Raw genomic sequence first — 17,278 nt, 5'->3', positions numbered from 1 at the left:
GCAAATTTCAGTGAATAACTGATCTTGAACACACTACATAAGTTCTATATGAAGGAGGCCCAAGACTCTTTGACCATGTGGGGTCACTGGTTTCCTTCATTCTCATCCTGTTGTATGTGGTTCTCCAGCCACATCCATGTCTTGGCTCCCCTGCCTGGTGTTTGAGTGTGTGTGTGTGTGTGTGTGTGCTTTACTTCCAAGCAGGGTTTTACTAAATGTTACTCAGAAGGCTATCTGGGTACAGAGGATTGTTCTGGGAGTGTACTGCTCCCTTCCTCCTAGACTGCTGAAGTAGGGGGGTGGGGGTGGGGAAGAATGGACCACCCATCCACCAGTCCTAGTGCAAGCTACTGCTTTCCCTCATGCCCATTGGTGCATTGTCTTGTTTTTCCTTCCACCCTTTCATGCACCTCACTCGTGTGTCTGTGGGGGCTCAGCAAGGTGGGGTTACCTTCTGGACCCCCAAACAAATTTAAACATTTCAGCCTTAACAATATTTTTAGCCCATTTGCCTAGAACAAGAAGTTAGGCAGAGAGGCCTGTAAATTCATAATCCCCCTTTTTTTAAAAAAAGTGTGCCATTGTGTGCCTTTCAGTCTGGAAGGGAGTCTGATTTTAATTATAATAAGTGATATATTTTAGTTAATAGTTAGGAATGTGAACTCCTAAGAACTCCTGGGCCAAAGCCACCCAACCCTCATGTTTTATTACTATTTAACTTGTCATTGATGTGAAGTGAACAGATTCAGTCAATTACTTGGGTTGCATGCCTTATTCTCCTAACTACATGATTTTATTTGCTGTCTTCACGAAGGACTGGGAGAAGAGTGGAACTCCTAGTAAAACAGGGAAGAGAATCATGCTATCCAACAGCAAAGAGTAGGAATGGAGAGTTATGGGGTCATTCAGCTCTGTTCAGAGTTCAGGTATACTACAAGATCTGGGTAACTATGACAAGACAGAGAAAGAGATAAAAGTAAGGAAAATACTTATTTTATTGTTGATTTTAGGAAGGAGAAAGAATCTTAGAACATAAATCCTAGCAAATGGCTGCAATGGTTACTAGTCATGATGGCTATACATAGTCCCTTAGGCTATTGCTGGGAAATACAAATGGAAGGCTGCTGTTGCACTCATGTCCCGCTTGTGGGTTTCTTGCAGGCAGCTGGTTGGGAACAAGTTGCAGGACTAGATAGGCCTTTGGTCTGATCCAGCAGGGCTCTTTATATTCTTAGCTTGGGGAAGCGTTTGCTGAAGTATTCAAGCTACACTGGTTATACGTTGGATACCCTTCCACTTTATTTGCCTATCTATATAGCTAACTGAAAGGGAGGTATTGTGGGAAGAAGATGAGATTGGCATTAGAAAATCAGTTTTCTCACTAGCTGAAGTCAGGGCATATATCTGCTGCCTACGAAGTCTGCAAGATACTAAATAAATAAAAATAAATAAAACAAGGAAATACTGATACGTCTGGAGTGACATCACAATCTTGCTGATGGCCCTCTTGTGGCCTTGGTCATCTCTGGTCCCAATCCTCGGCATGTCACTGTGGCCATGGGCCACTGAAAAGCCCTTGAGAAGCAACTGAAACTGAGTGGGGTGTGGGGTGGCGGTGGTTCCTTCTGGTTGATGTAGGCCCAGCTCCAGTCCCTTCAGCTATGAAAACAAAAGTGTTAGAAACTGCTATGTTTTGACTGGGGGGTGAGTCCTGGGAATTGGGCTGGGGTTACCTGCCCAAGAGAGGTCAGCAAACCCTCACTCAGGTTTCAAGATTTAATTATTTAATAGCCACTCTCCCTCCTCCCTGTTGGGCACTGGAGCAAGATTAACTAACGGCTCTTTTGCCGAAAAGGAGGGGAGGGGGTGTTGGAGGCAAAGTTGAGGCAATCAACAGCCTGTTGTCCCAGGTGCTGCCCGAGTTCAAATTTCTGCACTGGGAAAATAAAGAAATATTTCCTCAGATTAATGACCCTGTTTCCCCCTCCCCTACCCCGCCATTCCCAAAGAGAGCGACACAACTGCGCCCCTCCCCCCACGACTCCCTCGCAACACGGATTCCTTGGGATTCAGTTTAATTCCCCTCTGGCAGATGGAGCCGTTATTTTCAGTTTATTGCCCGAGTATCCAGTGCAAGGTACCTACTTAACCTGTGCCAAGGCGAATGACAAAGGCCTAGTGGGCAGAGGGGAGGTTGCTCTGGACACGTGCATGGGGGAATTGCATGAGAGGGCAATTTTGCTGCTTGTCATCTACAACCGCAGTGTGATTCTCAGCGTCCAAGCTGGCAGCTCTTGACTATCTCTTGGCTCCATCTGCTCCAGAAATGAGCTCTTTTCAGAGGCAGGCAGCTGTAGCTATGCCAAAGGCCCTGCTGGCATGATTTAAAAGATGGAATCAAGTGGTGAGATGGGATGTACCAAAACCATTGTATAACTGGGCTAATTGCAGCAGTGATGCTATCTAAATGGGTGCAGGGATATACGCCTCTTCCCCCAGGTTTCAGTGAGAGATGTGAAATGCTACTGGGGGCTAAATGAGGTATGAAGAAAGACTTTCTTGAAACTACTAAATGTAGGGCTAAGAAAAGGGTAATCCATTGCTGAATCCTTGAGACTTTGTTCATGGGAGCAGGGATAAAGATGGCTGGTTCTCTCATGGCAGAGACAACAGGGGTTTAGATTTCCTGAAGGAAAACTTAATTATGGCTGACATAAATAAAGCACAGCTTGTGCCCGTGAAGGTTAGAGGGGCAATATCTGGGAAAGGAGCAGTGGGTGCCAATGAGCTAGCTCAAAGAATGAGAAGCCGGTCCCTGCCTAGGCCTCACCAAACTTCCGTTCCTGAAGGCAAAGGTAGTCATATTGCATAGGGATCTTGAAATCTTCCTTGTATTCTTTTTCCAGGTAGGACAACCATAGGGTTCCTGTATCTTTAACAGTTGTATAGAAAAGGGAATTTCAGCAGATGTATCTGGTCAAGAGGGCAGGGCTCCTGCAACTTTAACTGTTGTGATGAAGGGGGATTTTCACTTGGTGCTGCATACATGCAAATAACATCTGCTGCAATTCCCTTTTCTATAAAACTGTTAAAGATACAGGAGCCCCACTGTCCTCCTTTCCATGTGGTCACCCTATTTCAGGAGAAGGATAATGCTTTGCATAGAATGGCACCCTTGGTATGGCTCTCTTGTGTTTCCATCAGGGAACGCAATCTTTTAACCTCTACTCCTGGCTCCACTCTTTGCTTTGGAACTCTGTTCAAGATGGGCCTGTCATCCATGCCTTCATTCAATGTCCTTTGATGGGTGAATTGGGCACCAACAGTGAGTTGCGCCCCGACCTAAATTGGGATGCAACAGTAGCAATGATACCATTTTTCTATATAGGTGGGTTTTTTTTGGAAAGACGGAGTACAGAGAGAACTGGGAGAAGGAGCAAGGCACAGAATGAAAAGACAGGAAAGGAGCTGGACATAACTGGCACATGCAAAAATAACCCCAAAGTGGATGCCATATTTCATGCTGGGGTAAAAGTAAGTCTTGTATCTGAAAAGCTTGAAGACTTTTGCTCTGGGGTTTGTCTGTTAGCCAACAGGATAGCCTGCCAGGGCCGGGTCAGCTCACCATTGGTGGGTGAGCTGGCTTTTGCTCACTTACGTATCTGCATGCTGTTTACACGTGAATATGTGGCTGTAGATTTGAAAATTGCCAATTATGCTAGCTGCAGAACTCAGACTGAGCATATCATGCTCAGGGGAGTTCAAGTAATTTTTAAAAAACATACTGTTATATTTTACTTTGTTTTTGTAAACTGCCCTGCAAGCTTCAGTGAAGGGCAGTATATACAGCTTTTAGTAAAAGAAAATGCAACTGGGAGTCGCTTGCATATTACATTGTTTATGTGTCTGTCTGTTGTTGTTTTTAACCATGGTTACTTGTGTTTAGAAGCTTTTAAACACGAGTAACTGTGGCAAAACAGATAGCAATGTGATTTTCTCACATAACAAGCTTTATACATTGGTACAGGTTTTCCTGTAGGAAAAATACCATGTTATGAAGTGGCCATTTCCTTTTCTAAATGTACACAGTCTTCTGAATGTTTTCTGCCTGATATACTCCCCTTTGCAGTGCTTTGGAATGCTGCCTGGGCCCAGCATGCTGCCAAAGGTCTTGGGAGTACTTCCTACTGCCCAGGGGGTAACCCTGACTGATCACTCAGGGAGTGGAGTGACCTAGACTATGTCAATAAAAACTTGTTCTAGGATCCAAAGTACCTTCCTCTCACCCCCATTTGCCCCCATCTCTCCCCTTAGTCAACTTTCCACCAGAGCTTTGAGACTGTCACTCTGCAGTACGTGCAAAGATTCTGCATTATATGGACTAAAATGGCTGCTCTGCCCGCTGGCAGCCATTCTCCAGAAAGCACAGTATAAAAGGATAGCAGTTGCTTCTGGGAAGAACAGATGTGGGAAGAGTCAACTGACATTTTGGTGGGTGACAGTGAAGAAGAGAGAGAAGCATACATAACAAAGCCCTGCACAGAATACAAAAGAAGGTTGGAGCGTGTGACAAAGAGATCTATTAACGCCAAACCCCTCCCACTGGAAGAGGGTCTTGTGGGGGTGTGGGGTGGGAAAGGGCCTATGCCCATTGTAGGGGCAGGAATAGGGGGCATCCCTGTACCCTGTATGGTGGGCAAGACCTGGCAGCAGCTGGGAGAGTGTGTGTGGGAACCCCAACTCAGGAAACTAGCTGGATTTACTGGGCTACGCTCTAAATCCCCCTTCACAAAAGATGCCTGTTCAGTGGGAACAGGATGCCGAGGATTCAGCTGCATTTGTTTGGCCAGTAGAGCCTGGTGGATTAGGGACAATTGGTTCAGCCCTGACAGAAAATATCAGGAATGTTAAACAATAAAACGGCCTCCAGTTGTTGTGGGCTTGGAGGGGCCTTCCCCCACCCGGGGCAGGACCCACATGTGCCTCTCCGTTGATGTTAGTCTGAAGCTTTTGCAACTAGGAAAGCAGCAGGGGCACTATTAGCTCTTTGGGTTTTACTGATTATTTTGCTGAGCAGCAGCATGGGATACCATGGCGACGTTGTTGTTGTCAGGCTCCAGCGAATCAGTATAGCCCCTTGCGGAAGGCCTGGGAGGGTGTGGGGCGCAGAGGGGTATTAGAGATGTACCCCAGAGCCTTTCTTGCATATAAGCATGATATGACATTGGGAAACAGAGAGGAGAATGTATCTGCTAATTTTGGCATTTAGAGGAAAGATGCGTAAGCTTTCTCCCGAAGACTGAGTGGGCAGGCATGTGTGTGGTGTTGGTGTTGGTGTCGGTGGGGAATATCTTCCAACATTTGACAAAAGAATATAGGTACACGTTTTAAGTCAGATAAAGGAAAGTGTTCACAATGTAGCCAAAAGCAAGTCATGTAATGAATTAGTCTGATGGCATGCTCTGCCGTATAATGTTTGAAATGTTAGCATATAGGTTCTCTACCCCACCAAAAGCAGATGTTCATATTTAGATGCTATATATGTGTATATTCTGCCATATATTAACATGGTCAGAGTTTTAACGTTTCGTACATTATTTTAAATAAGTGTGATTGGTTTTTAAGATTCAGCATAACATTGTGGGAACCGTTCCCAGGCTATAATACAGGAGCATTATATAGGGGCAGCCAGACAGGTATGATAGGTAGGTGAGTGCTGGTAGTATGTACCAGTTCAATATACTTCAGTATCCAGTAAACAATTGGACTACACTTAGTAAATATTATTTTTTAAATACTTGAAGGAGATGAACAATTATTGAACCTCCTGAACTGTAGCAAGGGGGCTGTCTTCATGGCACTGAGTTGGCACTGCCAACTCCCTCCCTAACCCCACACTTCCCCTCTCCTGAGGTGGTGTCAGGTGATCCTGATGCCAATGAGGGGGCGCAGGGCTTCTGGGCTGCCATACAGGTCCCGGAGCCCCCCTCTTCCTGGTGGAAGGTGACCAATCGCTGGTCACCTTCCATCAGGCTCCGCCCCCAGGATTGGCCATGGAGTGATGTTGCACGGCGGAAGGGCTGGGTTCATGTCTCTCCCTTTGAAAAAGTCGGAGTAAATCCCTGACTTTTTCAAAACAGATCATCGCAGGGAAGCCCTGCGGTAGCTGTGACCCTGCTCCTGTGTTGTCTAACCATGTGTATGTTCACTTTATTTCCTGTCTTGCAGAACAGGAAGTGGCAGAAACTTCCCCTCTTACTTTGCCATTATAAACTGCCTAAATTACATTGTGTATGGACTGTGTGTGTGGTGATTTAAAACATCCATGGCTAACCACAGAGCTGCCCGTGCTACACCCATAAAGGGGCAGAGCAGCACCCTGCATCTGACAGTCAGAAATGTCTGGGCTTGAAGAGTCAGTCCTAGAGAATCTTACACCTCACCAAACAACTGTCCGTTGGTTAGAATGGGAGGCCCACCTCCTTGCATTTCACTGTGCACAACTGCTCTTAGTCTGAGTCTACCTAGGGCACAGCAAAGGTTTACAGTAGGGGTGAGCCCCCAGTCCCCAGCCCACTGGGACTCGGCACTCCTGCTGCTACCACACTGTTGAAATTAAATAGCAAACCAGCTATTATTTTGAAGCCACTGCAGCAAACATGGTGGCGGGGGCCAGTGGGGCAACACAAAAGGCAATGGGGGCACATATATAGGTTGTCCACCCCTGGTTTACAGGAACCATGTATTCAGACCTAGTAACTCTAGGAGTGGCACATCTAGCACCTTGGAGAATATGCATAAACCCTACAGTACTTCCTTACACTGCACATAAAAGGTGGAATTCACTTGCACAAGATATAGCGATGGGTGCTAACTTGGGTATCTTTGAAAGGGGATTATACACATTCATGGATGATAAAGCTATAATGGCTACTAGTCATGTATATATCCTTCAGTATCAGAGGAAGTATGCCTCTGTATGCCAGTTGCTGAGGAATACAGCTGGGAGGGTGCTATTGTGCTCATTGTCCTGTTTGTGGTTGGCTAGTGTGGGACAGGATCCTGGACTCTGATCTGATCCAGCAGAGCTGTTTGTATGTTCTTAAATGAATGTGGATAATCTGCCATCATGAAAATTCAGCAATGCTCATCCAGTAGCAAAGGCCCTTAAACAGGATGGTAAAGACTCTATCAAAAATCTGGCAACATTAATTACTCAAAGTCATGTATTTTTAGTTGACTTCATAGGTAGCCAATTTCTGTTTGACTCTTGATTATGAATAAGTCAACATGCAGCAGTGAGTTTTGAGACTAATTGTATAAAAAGTGTTAGCATACGGTCTCCAGACTGGGATATGATAATCAAAGCTGTAGCACAGTATGTGAAAGTGCCATTTGTTTGACTATTCTTTTCATACTTCCCCAAAGGGCAGTTGAGATGAAGGATAAAGTTTCCATCTATATGGAAGATCATATAAGAAGATCAACAAGATATACAACCCTCCCCAATCATGAGCAATGCAGGTAAACACAATATATGTCTTGGGCTGGGAGATGGTTGCCCCCTCGCTAGTAAATTATTAGTAGACTGTAACAAGCCATGTCTGTTCGGAATCACTCAGTGTTTTCATGGGAAGAAATTCCAGCTGAGGCCGAAATTCTCTGGGAGTCACCCCAACTAGTCATTAATTATCTGTAGATTGTTCCTGGTGTCCCGTACCATTATTTCTGCTCCTTGCTTGCATGAGGAATTTAGGATTAGGCAGAATGGAAATCAGAGCTATTTCAAGAAGGAGCTGGATCATTTGGCAAACTTTTCTACTGTCTTAGATTTACATACAGATCTGTGAGATTGTAACTGCCTAAAAGCAAAAATGGGTCAGAGAAGTGTTGGCAGAAGAGACAAAAAGGAATAAACAGAAGCCAGGCAGATTGGTGGTATAGATCAGGGATAGGCAACGTGGAGCCACAGGCACCAGTGTGCCCTCAGTCTCCTTCCATTGTGCCCACCAAGACATCCTACTCTTCTGAATTTATATTTTAAAATATTTTTTATATTTTCTTAATGGTAGCTGAGATTAGTTCTCAGTGAAGCACGAGTCATCTTAATTTCCCATGAATGCTGCTGGGTGGTTTAATTGTCCTTTGTGATTAGCCATGGCAGCCATTTTATGGTTGTAGTCTGGGACAGTTTCTCACACTTTTTTTAAAAAAGTGCCCACAAGCCCCAAAGGTTGCTTACCCCTGATCTAGATTAATTTTGGCAGTATTTTCACACCATGGGCCAGATTTGTAAATAGCCACTTGCCTGGTTGCCTATGGCAAGTAGGATTTCTCTCCAGATGATCAGCTAAGGTAGCTTTGGAAAAGCTGGACCCTTTTTTCTTTTTGGTTAGAAATATGGCAGGCTGAATTTGTACAAATGCAGTGGATTAGTAACTTCAGTGAATATTTCTAAGCTGAAAATATTTTTTAGTTCAAAGTGACATATAAATTCATCAAAGATAATAAATGTATATTTTAAGGCAGCCATAGGCCTTGATCTACCTGATCTCAGAGATGGGCATTACTCTAAATCAGTGGGATTTAGATTGCCCATTCTCTAGCAGCTGATGCAGAGTTGCAGGCCCTTCTGTCACTCAGCCATTATTGTATTAAAGCTTGTAAGTCGATCACAGTCCAGAAGCAGTCCAGAAACTAAAGAAATAGAGGCTTGGTCATCCATTGTCTGTGAAACCTTTCCTTTACCCAACATAGGAGTTTGTAATAGGCAGAGGAATCCTACTGGGTTGAGGAAAGGTGAATCCATGATGGAGGAACCACCAAACCCAAATCCTGCCTCGGCTCAGACTGGCTGGGCAGACAGTGGGAATGGGGCTAAAATGCATATGTCAGTTTCAGGACTGGCATATTTCCACCCCCATTCCATGGGCATGTCAGGAGGAATGAAAAGGCTGTGGTTTTGCAATGCCAACCTGCCCCAAGTATGTCCTTGCTTGGCATTATCACTGTTAGAGCATCGATGGTGGAGTGGCAAAGAGTAGCAGAGTTTTCCATGCCTGCAATAAGAAGACTCACAAGGATGGATCTCCCTCTCCACTTATAGATCTCCCGCTCATTGGTGGAAGGGAGATCCACTTTATCTTATGGCTCTTGGGACACCCTCCCAGGGAGCATGGATTGCAGCCTTAAGTAATTTATTTGCAAAAATATCTATATTGTTATATTATTTATAAATAAGGATTTTCATTTGCAAGGCTACCTCCAAGGCAGATCTCCTTCCACAGTCCTCTATCAGGGTTTCTTCTAATCTATGGGCCTGTTCAGATGACATGCTAAGCCATGGTTAGGCTGTTAACCCCTTTGCAGCAAATAGTTAGTGAATGTGTTTAAACTGTGGTTATGTAGCCACCATGGTTAGAAATGGTTCACACAACACACTACGTCATGGTTCACACAACATGCTAAGCCATAATGTTTAGCTCAAAGTACTGAACCAATGAGGCTTAGCATGTCATCTGAATAGGGTCAGAGAGATAGGGATGTCTAGAATCCTGGGACCAGGTTACCTTAAGGACCTCTTGATCCCATATAAGCCGGCCTGAGTCCTGAAATCAGCTTCATAAGCCCAGCTTTCAGCGCCATCCCATGGGGTTCAGTGTATGAGCAGAAGAGATGAACCCTATTCAGGGGCTGGGTGTGATTCTAGAATGCTCTTCCAACTGAATTGTGTCTGGCCCTCTCCCTAACCTCATTTAGACAGAAGTTGAAAACCCATTTGTTTTGGCAACCTCTTAACATTTGATTTGTTGCTGCTTCAGTTTCTAAGCTATTTTATTTATTTATTTATATACCTCTCCCCATTGAAAATTTTGGAGCGGTGCACAAAATAAAATAAAATAAAAACAGAATAAAACGCTTTAAAATAGATTTTAAAAGATGCAAATGGTTTTATGATAACAAATGGCTGATTTTATTATATTTTATTACTGGATTTTTGTATATATGTTTGTTTTTGTGAGTGCAGAAGAGTGGGATGTAAATAAAATTATTGTTATTATGGCTTTACTATGCTGCTGCTGCTGCTGCTGCTACTACTACTACTACTACTAATAATAATAATTTTGAGGCTCTGCCTCCAATACTTAAGGAGGCAGTAAACCGTATTAATTAACTGTGCCTGAATACAAGTTAAGTTTGAATCATCTGCTAGGATTTTTCTGTGAGAGAGGCACTTATGTGCACCCAACAATGATGAAAGTGGGTTACATGGAGTGTTTTTACCCCTAGACCTCCTATAGCGATTTCCTGGCACTCTGTACATTCTGTGATGACATTTTGGTGAAATAATATTCTGGAACTTCAGAATGCTTTTCTGAGGAACTGCACCTGTTTATCCCCTTTCTGCCCACTTTCATCACTGCCTGAGGGCCAAATTACATAATACAAAAAATGTGTGATCTCCTTTCACATGTTTTGGTTTGTTTGTTCTTTTAAAGAAAGAGCAGATGCAGGGGGGATCAGGATCAGGACCAAAGTATGTTGGAGGCGGTTAACCCTTTACCCCCCTACACTGCAGTCCGGATGACTATTATATGCACCCTGAATCTGCTACTCACCCTGGGAGAGAAGCTGCTGTTGGTTACCCATATCTGAGGGGCAAAATGGATAGACACATTACTGTCACGTAAAGCATTTAGGTCAGGGTTACCTCATAGGCTACCGTAGAACACAAAAAACAAAAAAGGGTATCCAAAAATACACAGTTGGGCAATACCTTTATTAGGACCAACTAATATTCCACAAAAAATGTGCAACCTTTTGGGTTCTCCAGAACTCTTCATCAGGCCAGGTGCTAAAAAAAAAAAAAAAAAAAAGGCAGGGGATGGGGAAAAGAAATAGCAATGTCCAAAAATTTGGCTAGGTGTTGCAGACGAAGAGTTCTGGAGAACTCAAAAGCTTGTGTATTTTGTGGAATATCAGTTAGTTCTAATAAAGCTATTGCCCAATTGTTCATGTAACATGCAACACTTTGCACTGGAAGCAGATGAAGGCAGAGTGGGGAGAGCAAGATCACACCTGTTGGCCTCACTCCCTACTTTCACGGCTTGACCAGCTTTTCTGCACAGAGCCTGCAGACTTACCAGCTGTACATGTAGAGGCTCTCCTTACATGCAATCTGTACACTGCATCTATAAATCCCTGCATCTGCCAAACTCTAAAATATGAAGGCAGGACCTCCTGGTTATTCTGTAGATGGAGTCTTCAGCCTTGGGCCCCTCTTCTGTGCAAGTCCTGCCCTTATTTACACAAATTACTCTTCACACCTCATTAATATTCTACAAAGAACTAATTGGTGCTTCCAAGCAGAAAACAAAGGGGAAAGTGCTTTGAACGAGGAAGCTAATTTGATGTCCAGCTTGGAGCAGCTGCGACTCCCTCCCTCCTGCCCTAGCTGTGGCTCAGGGTCAGAGGGATTCAGGGAAGGAACATCTGCTCTGCTTACTAGGAGCACCGGACCTGCCCTGCTGAGGTGAGGCAGAGCTCTCTCTTATCACACCAGAGCTCTGCCAACCATGATAACATGCCCTCTTCAACTGCACCTCTGTTCTTAACAAAAGGACAAGCTGCTGGAATTTGTACCTAATAACTGAAGCTTACCTACTCCGGCATGCTGTAATATTTTGGGCAGCACCCAAGACCATCTGCTTTCCTTGGAGACTAGATTGGATCACTCTGGTAGTGTATGCTGAGGCCGTTTCTACACCTGCCTTTTTCCCCAGGATCATCCCTGTGCATGCAAATGACACACAGGGCATCCCGGGAGCAGGCAGGGACGATCCCTCCATTTTCCTGCGATAATCCTTAGGTGTAGAAAGGACCTGAGGCCATGGCTAGACAAGGAGGTTTGAGGGTGACGATCTTGCGATTTTATGATGTCTACACATGGCTGCGACATCCAGGAAGGAGAAGGGCGTTGCGCCCGCCATTTTGGTTTTTTTAATCAAGAAAGAGTGCATGAGCGCTCGTGCATAGAAGGTAAGTTTTTAAAAACAACAACAACAATGTTCCTGCTCACCCCACCCCACCTCCTGAGGAGCTCTGTGCCCCATGCCCAGCTCCCAGCTCCTCACGGTTACTTGCGAGGAGCCAGGACAAACCACGATGCCTGGCCACATGTTCCGTGGTCTTGGGATCAGCCCAAGACCATGGAAAAAGCAGGCTAGAAGTGTAGGGCAAGATCCCGGGGAAAGGGAGGGATCATCCCTCCCTGCATCCCCTGTGCGTCATGTGAATGCACAGGGAGGATCCCGGGGTTATCCTCGGGATATCGCCCCATCTAGCTATGGCCTGAGTGTTCTGATTCAAAAGCACTTAGGATTTTGCCATGGAATATTTGGGGGCATAAAAAATGTGCTGATTTCTAACATCGAAAGGCGAACGTGTGCTTTATCTACTGGAGGGGGACGCCAATGTCTGAAGTTCGCATTCCAAAATGTTTTGAGTGCCATGACATTTGGCTTTCTCTCTTGCCTGCTCTGGATCCCCTTTCCTCTTAAGTGGAACGATTTTTCTTAGTCGAATGCTGGCATTTCATGCCATATAGGCTTTGTCACGAGGAGGAGAGGTCTGTATACTGGTCCTTCTGTTCCATTTCATCTCTATACAAGCAAGACAAGGCACTGGACCTTGGCAGCCAAAGTCAATACTTCACATCTGCGCACATGGGGCAGGTTTCGTGGCGCCGGCGGGGGCTCCGATAGCATTTCTATTCCTGGGCTGGTGGCAAGCTGCCTTCTATTCTGAGTCACGCAGGCACACAGGTTCCATTTCAGTCCCGGCTGGCTGCCTTTGGCTTGGGTGGGCAGAGGATGTCGAGCTGCTCCACCACCATCAGTGCCGTTCTTTCTCCTGCCTACAGAGCTCTTGAAAGGCGCGGTCTGTGTGTGCTTTAAAATGGGAATGCTAGGAGAGGCCTGAATGGAAGAGTGTAAACACACACAAGCCCCGTTACACTCTTTGGTGGCCTACCAGCTCCGCACACACAATCTCCTCCTTGTCTCTCTCCACCTGGCTTGGAGCTTGCGTTCAATATTAATGAACTCTCCTCCTTGCCTCTGTAATTGACCATGGCGCTGTTTTCCAGGGTTTTTTGGCAAGCCGGAGAAAAGGGGAATCAGAAGGGGTGGGTGGGGGGAATGCAGAAGGAAAGCAATAACACACAAACCAACAGGGTGAGCGGAGCGAGCTTCTGTAACCACATCCTTCCCCTGAAATAGAGAGCATTTATTCACCTGGGCCCACGTAAAGCTGGACAAGACAGCATTGTCAGGAGCTGCAGAGGGGACAAAGATGCAGGAGAGCTGACGCGTTGGGGTGCTGGGCAGGGGGTGGGAAAGGTGTGGTAATGTGGTGTGCTGGGACAAGGGTGGGATTTTGTAAAGATGAGGTGCTGAATGAGATGCATATTGAGCTGTCTCCTCTCCCAATGCTGCTCTCTCCCTGCTCCATAGTTTAGTTTATTTATACAGAAATGGCACAGAAAGCCTTAAGCAAACAACCTCCATCAACCCCTAACCCCCTCCCCTTGATCCTGAGTGCCTGAAGTTGGACCAAGCTGTTCAGGCCGGGACAAGAAAGCCCCTACTGGCAGCCATTTCTCCAGCTCTGCTCAATGGACTCATTCACCGGCTGTGATGAATGCATTGGTTCTGGCACATTAGCAGGCAGCTGGGCTTTTTCACTGGGCCACTAAGGCTGCTGGGGCATGGTAGGATTCACACCTGCTGGTGGTCTGTCTGCTTTACAAGGGGCAGTGGTGGTGTTGGGGGGGGAAGGGCCTATGGGCATGTAGGCGAGACTGTTTCCAGTCCCCAAGGACCCATTTGATGGGCCCACGCCTAGGCCAGAGAGGTACCAAAGGCTTTGTCTGATTATGGATCCAACTTACCAGGATGCTGTCAGTAGTTGTTCCTTTCATGCTTCTTCTTCTGCCCACTAGCCTATTGTGTTGGGTTTGTACTCTTGGGGGAATCTACAACATGAACTCTGGATAGGTATTCAGAAGATTATGTGCACTTGAAGCATTTTGAACACACTTTATATGCTAAATGGTAATGGCGATTTTACAATGCCTGATTGTTGCAGTGTCACCTTCAGAGTTGCTGCAAACAATTCTAGAACAGCCTTGCCCAACCTGGTGCCCTCCAGGTGTTTTGAACCAATTCCCAGCAACCCTAGCTAGCATGGCCAATGGTCAGGATTGCTGAGAGTTGGAAGTCCAAAACATCTGGAAGTCTGGGGAAGGCTGTTCTGGAAAAGACCAAGACTTTGGTTGTGAATTTACGATTCCCTTGTTCAGGAACTTAATGGGAATCCAAGGGATTTCATCGCAGGCACACAGAAATGCAGCAGCCCTGACCGCTTGCATGCAGTGCTTCTTGCACCAATGTAGCACACTGCACAGTGACATTTTGTTACTGTGACAGAACCTATCAGAATGGTAAAAGTTTATTGTAAGACCTGGGGTTTGTTGGAGCTGAAATTGACTTGGGGCCAGTGTTGTGGTGGTGGTGGAATATATTCAGAGAACATGTGGCTAAAAGGAATTCTGGGACCTCAACTTTATCAGGAGTAAGAGAGCTTTGCCCTTATGTCAGCTTTGCCCTAGGGCCTAGTGTTTGTGCATCTACAGCGAGAACTTCCCAATCAGAAAGGATGTACCATGTGACTGACCACATGGCACTTCCAGCCAATGCTGTTTTTTTGTGGGGAGTCTTTGGGAAAGCTGAAACCTGTTGGCAAATACGAAATCTGGATACTGCCCAGGTGGACACGTTCAAAACCTTTGGTGACTGGCATAAATGTATACGTTCTTTATGAATCAGCTTTGTTTTACCCTCAGCCTTGGAGAGGCTTGCCATTCTGTTCCCAGATCTGTCCTTTCGAATAACACATTTCTGAATTCTGCTCCCAGTGGTTCTTGGACTTTTAATCAGGGAAACCCACAAATCTATCCACCATCACCAACGTATTGTAGTTCCTGTTTGGGATTCAGCTGTCGCTTCTAACAGTCAACCCAGAAGCAAACCCCCATTAACTGTTTGTGCAGTGTTGTCTGAAACACCCATGGCTTGTGGGCAGGTTGACAACCTATCATAGATTGTGTGTCAGCCATTCTAGTGGTTTCTGTGGCTAGGGAATTGGCATTGATCGAGGACAGGATGCTAGTCTTCTCTTAGTAGGTTAACAGGTCTCTTCCAAGTGAGGTCAAGGAGGACAGCTTGCCTTTCAGAAGCTCTGTCAATTCCATTTCAGATTAGTTACAATGTTTTGGCAGAAAAAGCTGTGTAAAAGCTGTCAGCATCTAAGGAAAAGGCCTCCGAGGACTTGTTAGGAGCTAGCATGATCCACGTTGGATGGGATGAGAAAAGTCACAGGAAAAGCAACGTTGCCAGCTGGATCATTTACAGTGTTCACCAATCCCAGCCGGAGCCTATTGCTGACCACAGTGATTCAGAAAAGTGCCAAATCCCCTCCTCACTGCAACTAGGCAGATGTTTGATAATCTGCCCTATTATGGTCTCATTTTTAACTCCCAATTGCTGCCTGGCAACCCATAAAAGGAGAGTGTATATCCCCTAGCATTAGCTGTTCTAACCCTGATCCTGTCATTCATTAAACTGCCCAAACCCTTCTGAATCTTGTTATGTTTTTGGTCTTGGCTATCTTTGAGAGCCACAAGTTGCAAAGGCGAATTGCTTACTGCAGTCGAATATTTGTCCAACCGTCTTTGTGCTTACTGGTTTTGCTGAATACCCCCCTCCAAGTAACAGCCCTCGACCTACTTTTCTGTCCTATTCAAGGCCAGCCTGCTCATAGGGCAAATGAAATATCTGACCTTGGTAGCAGCCCTGTGAGTGGTACTGAGTTAAGCAAACTCCACCCCAGTGTCCTCTACCACTGGGAGCTGATAGGTAGTGATAACTGCTATTGCAGTTAAGCAAATGGCCAGGCAGGAGCAGCAACTTGGGTAGGGAAATAAGGGACAATGAGTAGGGGTGGAATCCAGGAAAACAGCTGGAGGAGGATAGGCAGTGACCACTTAGGGTGCATCCATGCCAGGATTCGTTTCAAGATTCATTTTTTTTTTTTATCATGCTCCATCTTAATCAGGGCTGAAGAACCTTTTTTCAACCCAAGGGCCAAATTCAGTTTCAGAGCAGCACCATCCCAATGTGGCCAGGGCAAACAGTCAAAGGGATTGGGAGTAAAAAATACAACCCCCACCCCAAAAACCCGCCAGCCTTAAAAGCAGCAGCTGGACAAAGATCTGTCAGGGTGGATTCCTGCATTGAGCAGGGGGTTGGACTCAATGGCCTTATAGGCCCCTTCCAACTCTACTATTCTATGATTCTATGAACTAAGCCTTAGATAGGCATTTAAACATTTCAGAATGGAGGGAAAGCAAAACAAAAATCAGGAAACCATGAAACGATCAGTGGTTGGGGGAAAAGGAGATGGGGGCCATGGCCATCTGGAGAACTCGGGGAGGGCGGATCTGGTTCCTGGGCCTGAGGTTCCCACCCTTGGTGTTAATTATAAAATGAAACAATGGCCTTAGCTAGAAAAAATGAGCCTAAAGGGGAGGGTGAGATCCCGGGGCAAGGAAGGGATCATCCCTCCCTGATCCCGGGATCCCCTGTGCGTCATCTGAATGCACAGGGACGATTCCAGGGATCACCCTGGGATTTCGCCCCATCTAGCTGTGGCCAATAATTCACGTGTGTGACCAGCTGAGCTGGCTACTTCTATGGGAAAGTACTGTCCATGTGAGCACATAATTGGCTGATGAGCGAAAGCTCTAAATTCCTGCATAAGGTATGTCCAACTGTGTAAGCAGGAAAAGGAATCCCCAGTATTGCCATCAGAATAAACTAGACAAATAAGACACAATTGAACCAAATTTTTCAGTTAGGAAGAAAGATGGAAGCACGATCATCTGGTGCAAAGGTATCCTATTTGTTTTACATGCAATACCGGGGATTTTTCTTGGGCAAAAATAAGATTTTTATTATTGTATTTGTTGTTCATAACCTGTTTTATTGTGGGAACTACCCTGATAACTTTTTGTTGCAAGGTGGCATATTAAATTAAAACAAACTAATAAATTCTAGATTATTGGATCAGTGTTGGGGCAGGAGAAATATCCTTGGGTGGTGCTGGTAATAGTACTCTGATCACCGACAGCTTCTCACAGGCTCCTTTGGGTTCCGTT

The sequence above is a fragment of the Elgaria multicarinata genome, chromosome 3 (assembly GCF_023053635.1).
Source record: "Elgaria multicarinata webbii isolate HBS135686 ecotype San Diego chromosome 3, rElgMul1.1.pri, whole genome shotgun sequence".
NCBI lineage: Eukaryota > Metazoa > Chordata > Lepidosauria > Squamata > Anguidae > Elgaria > Elgaria multicarinata.
Note: the sequence above shows the minus strand (reverse complement) of the source record.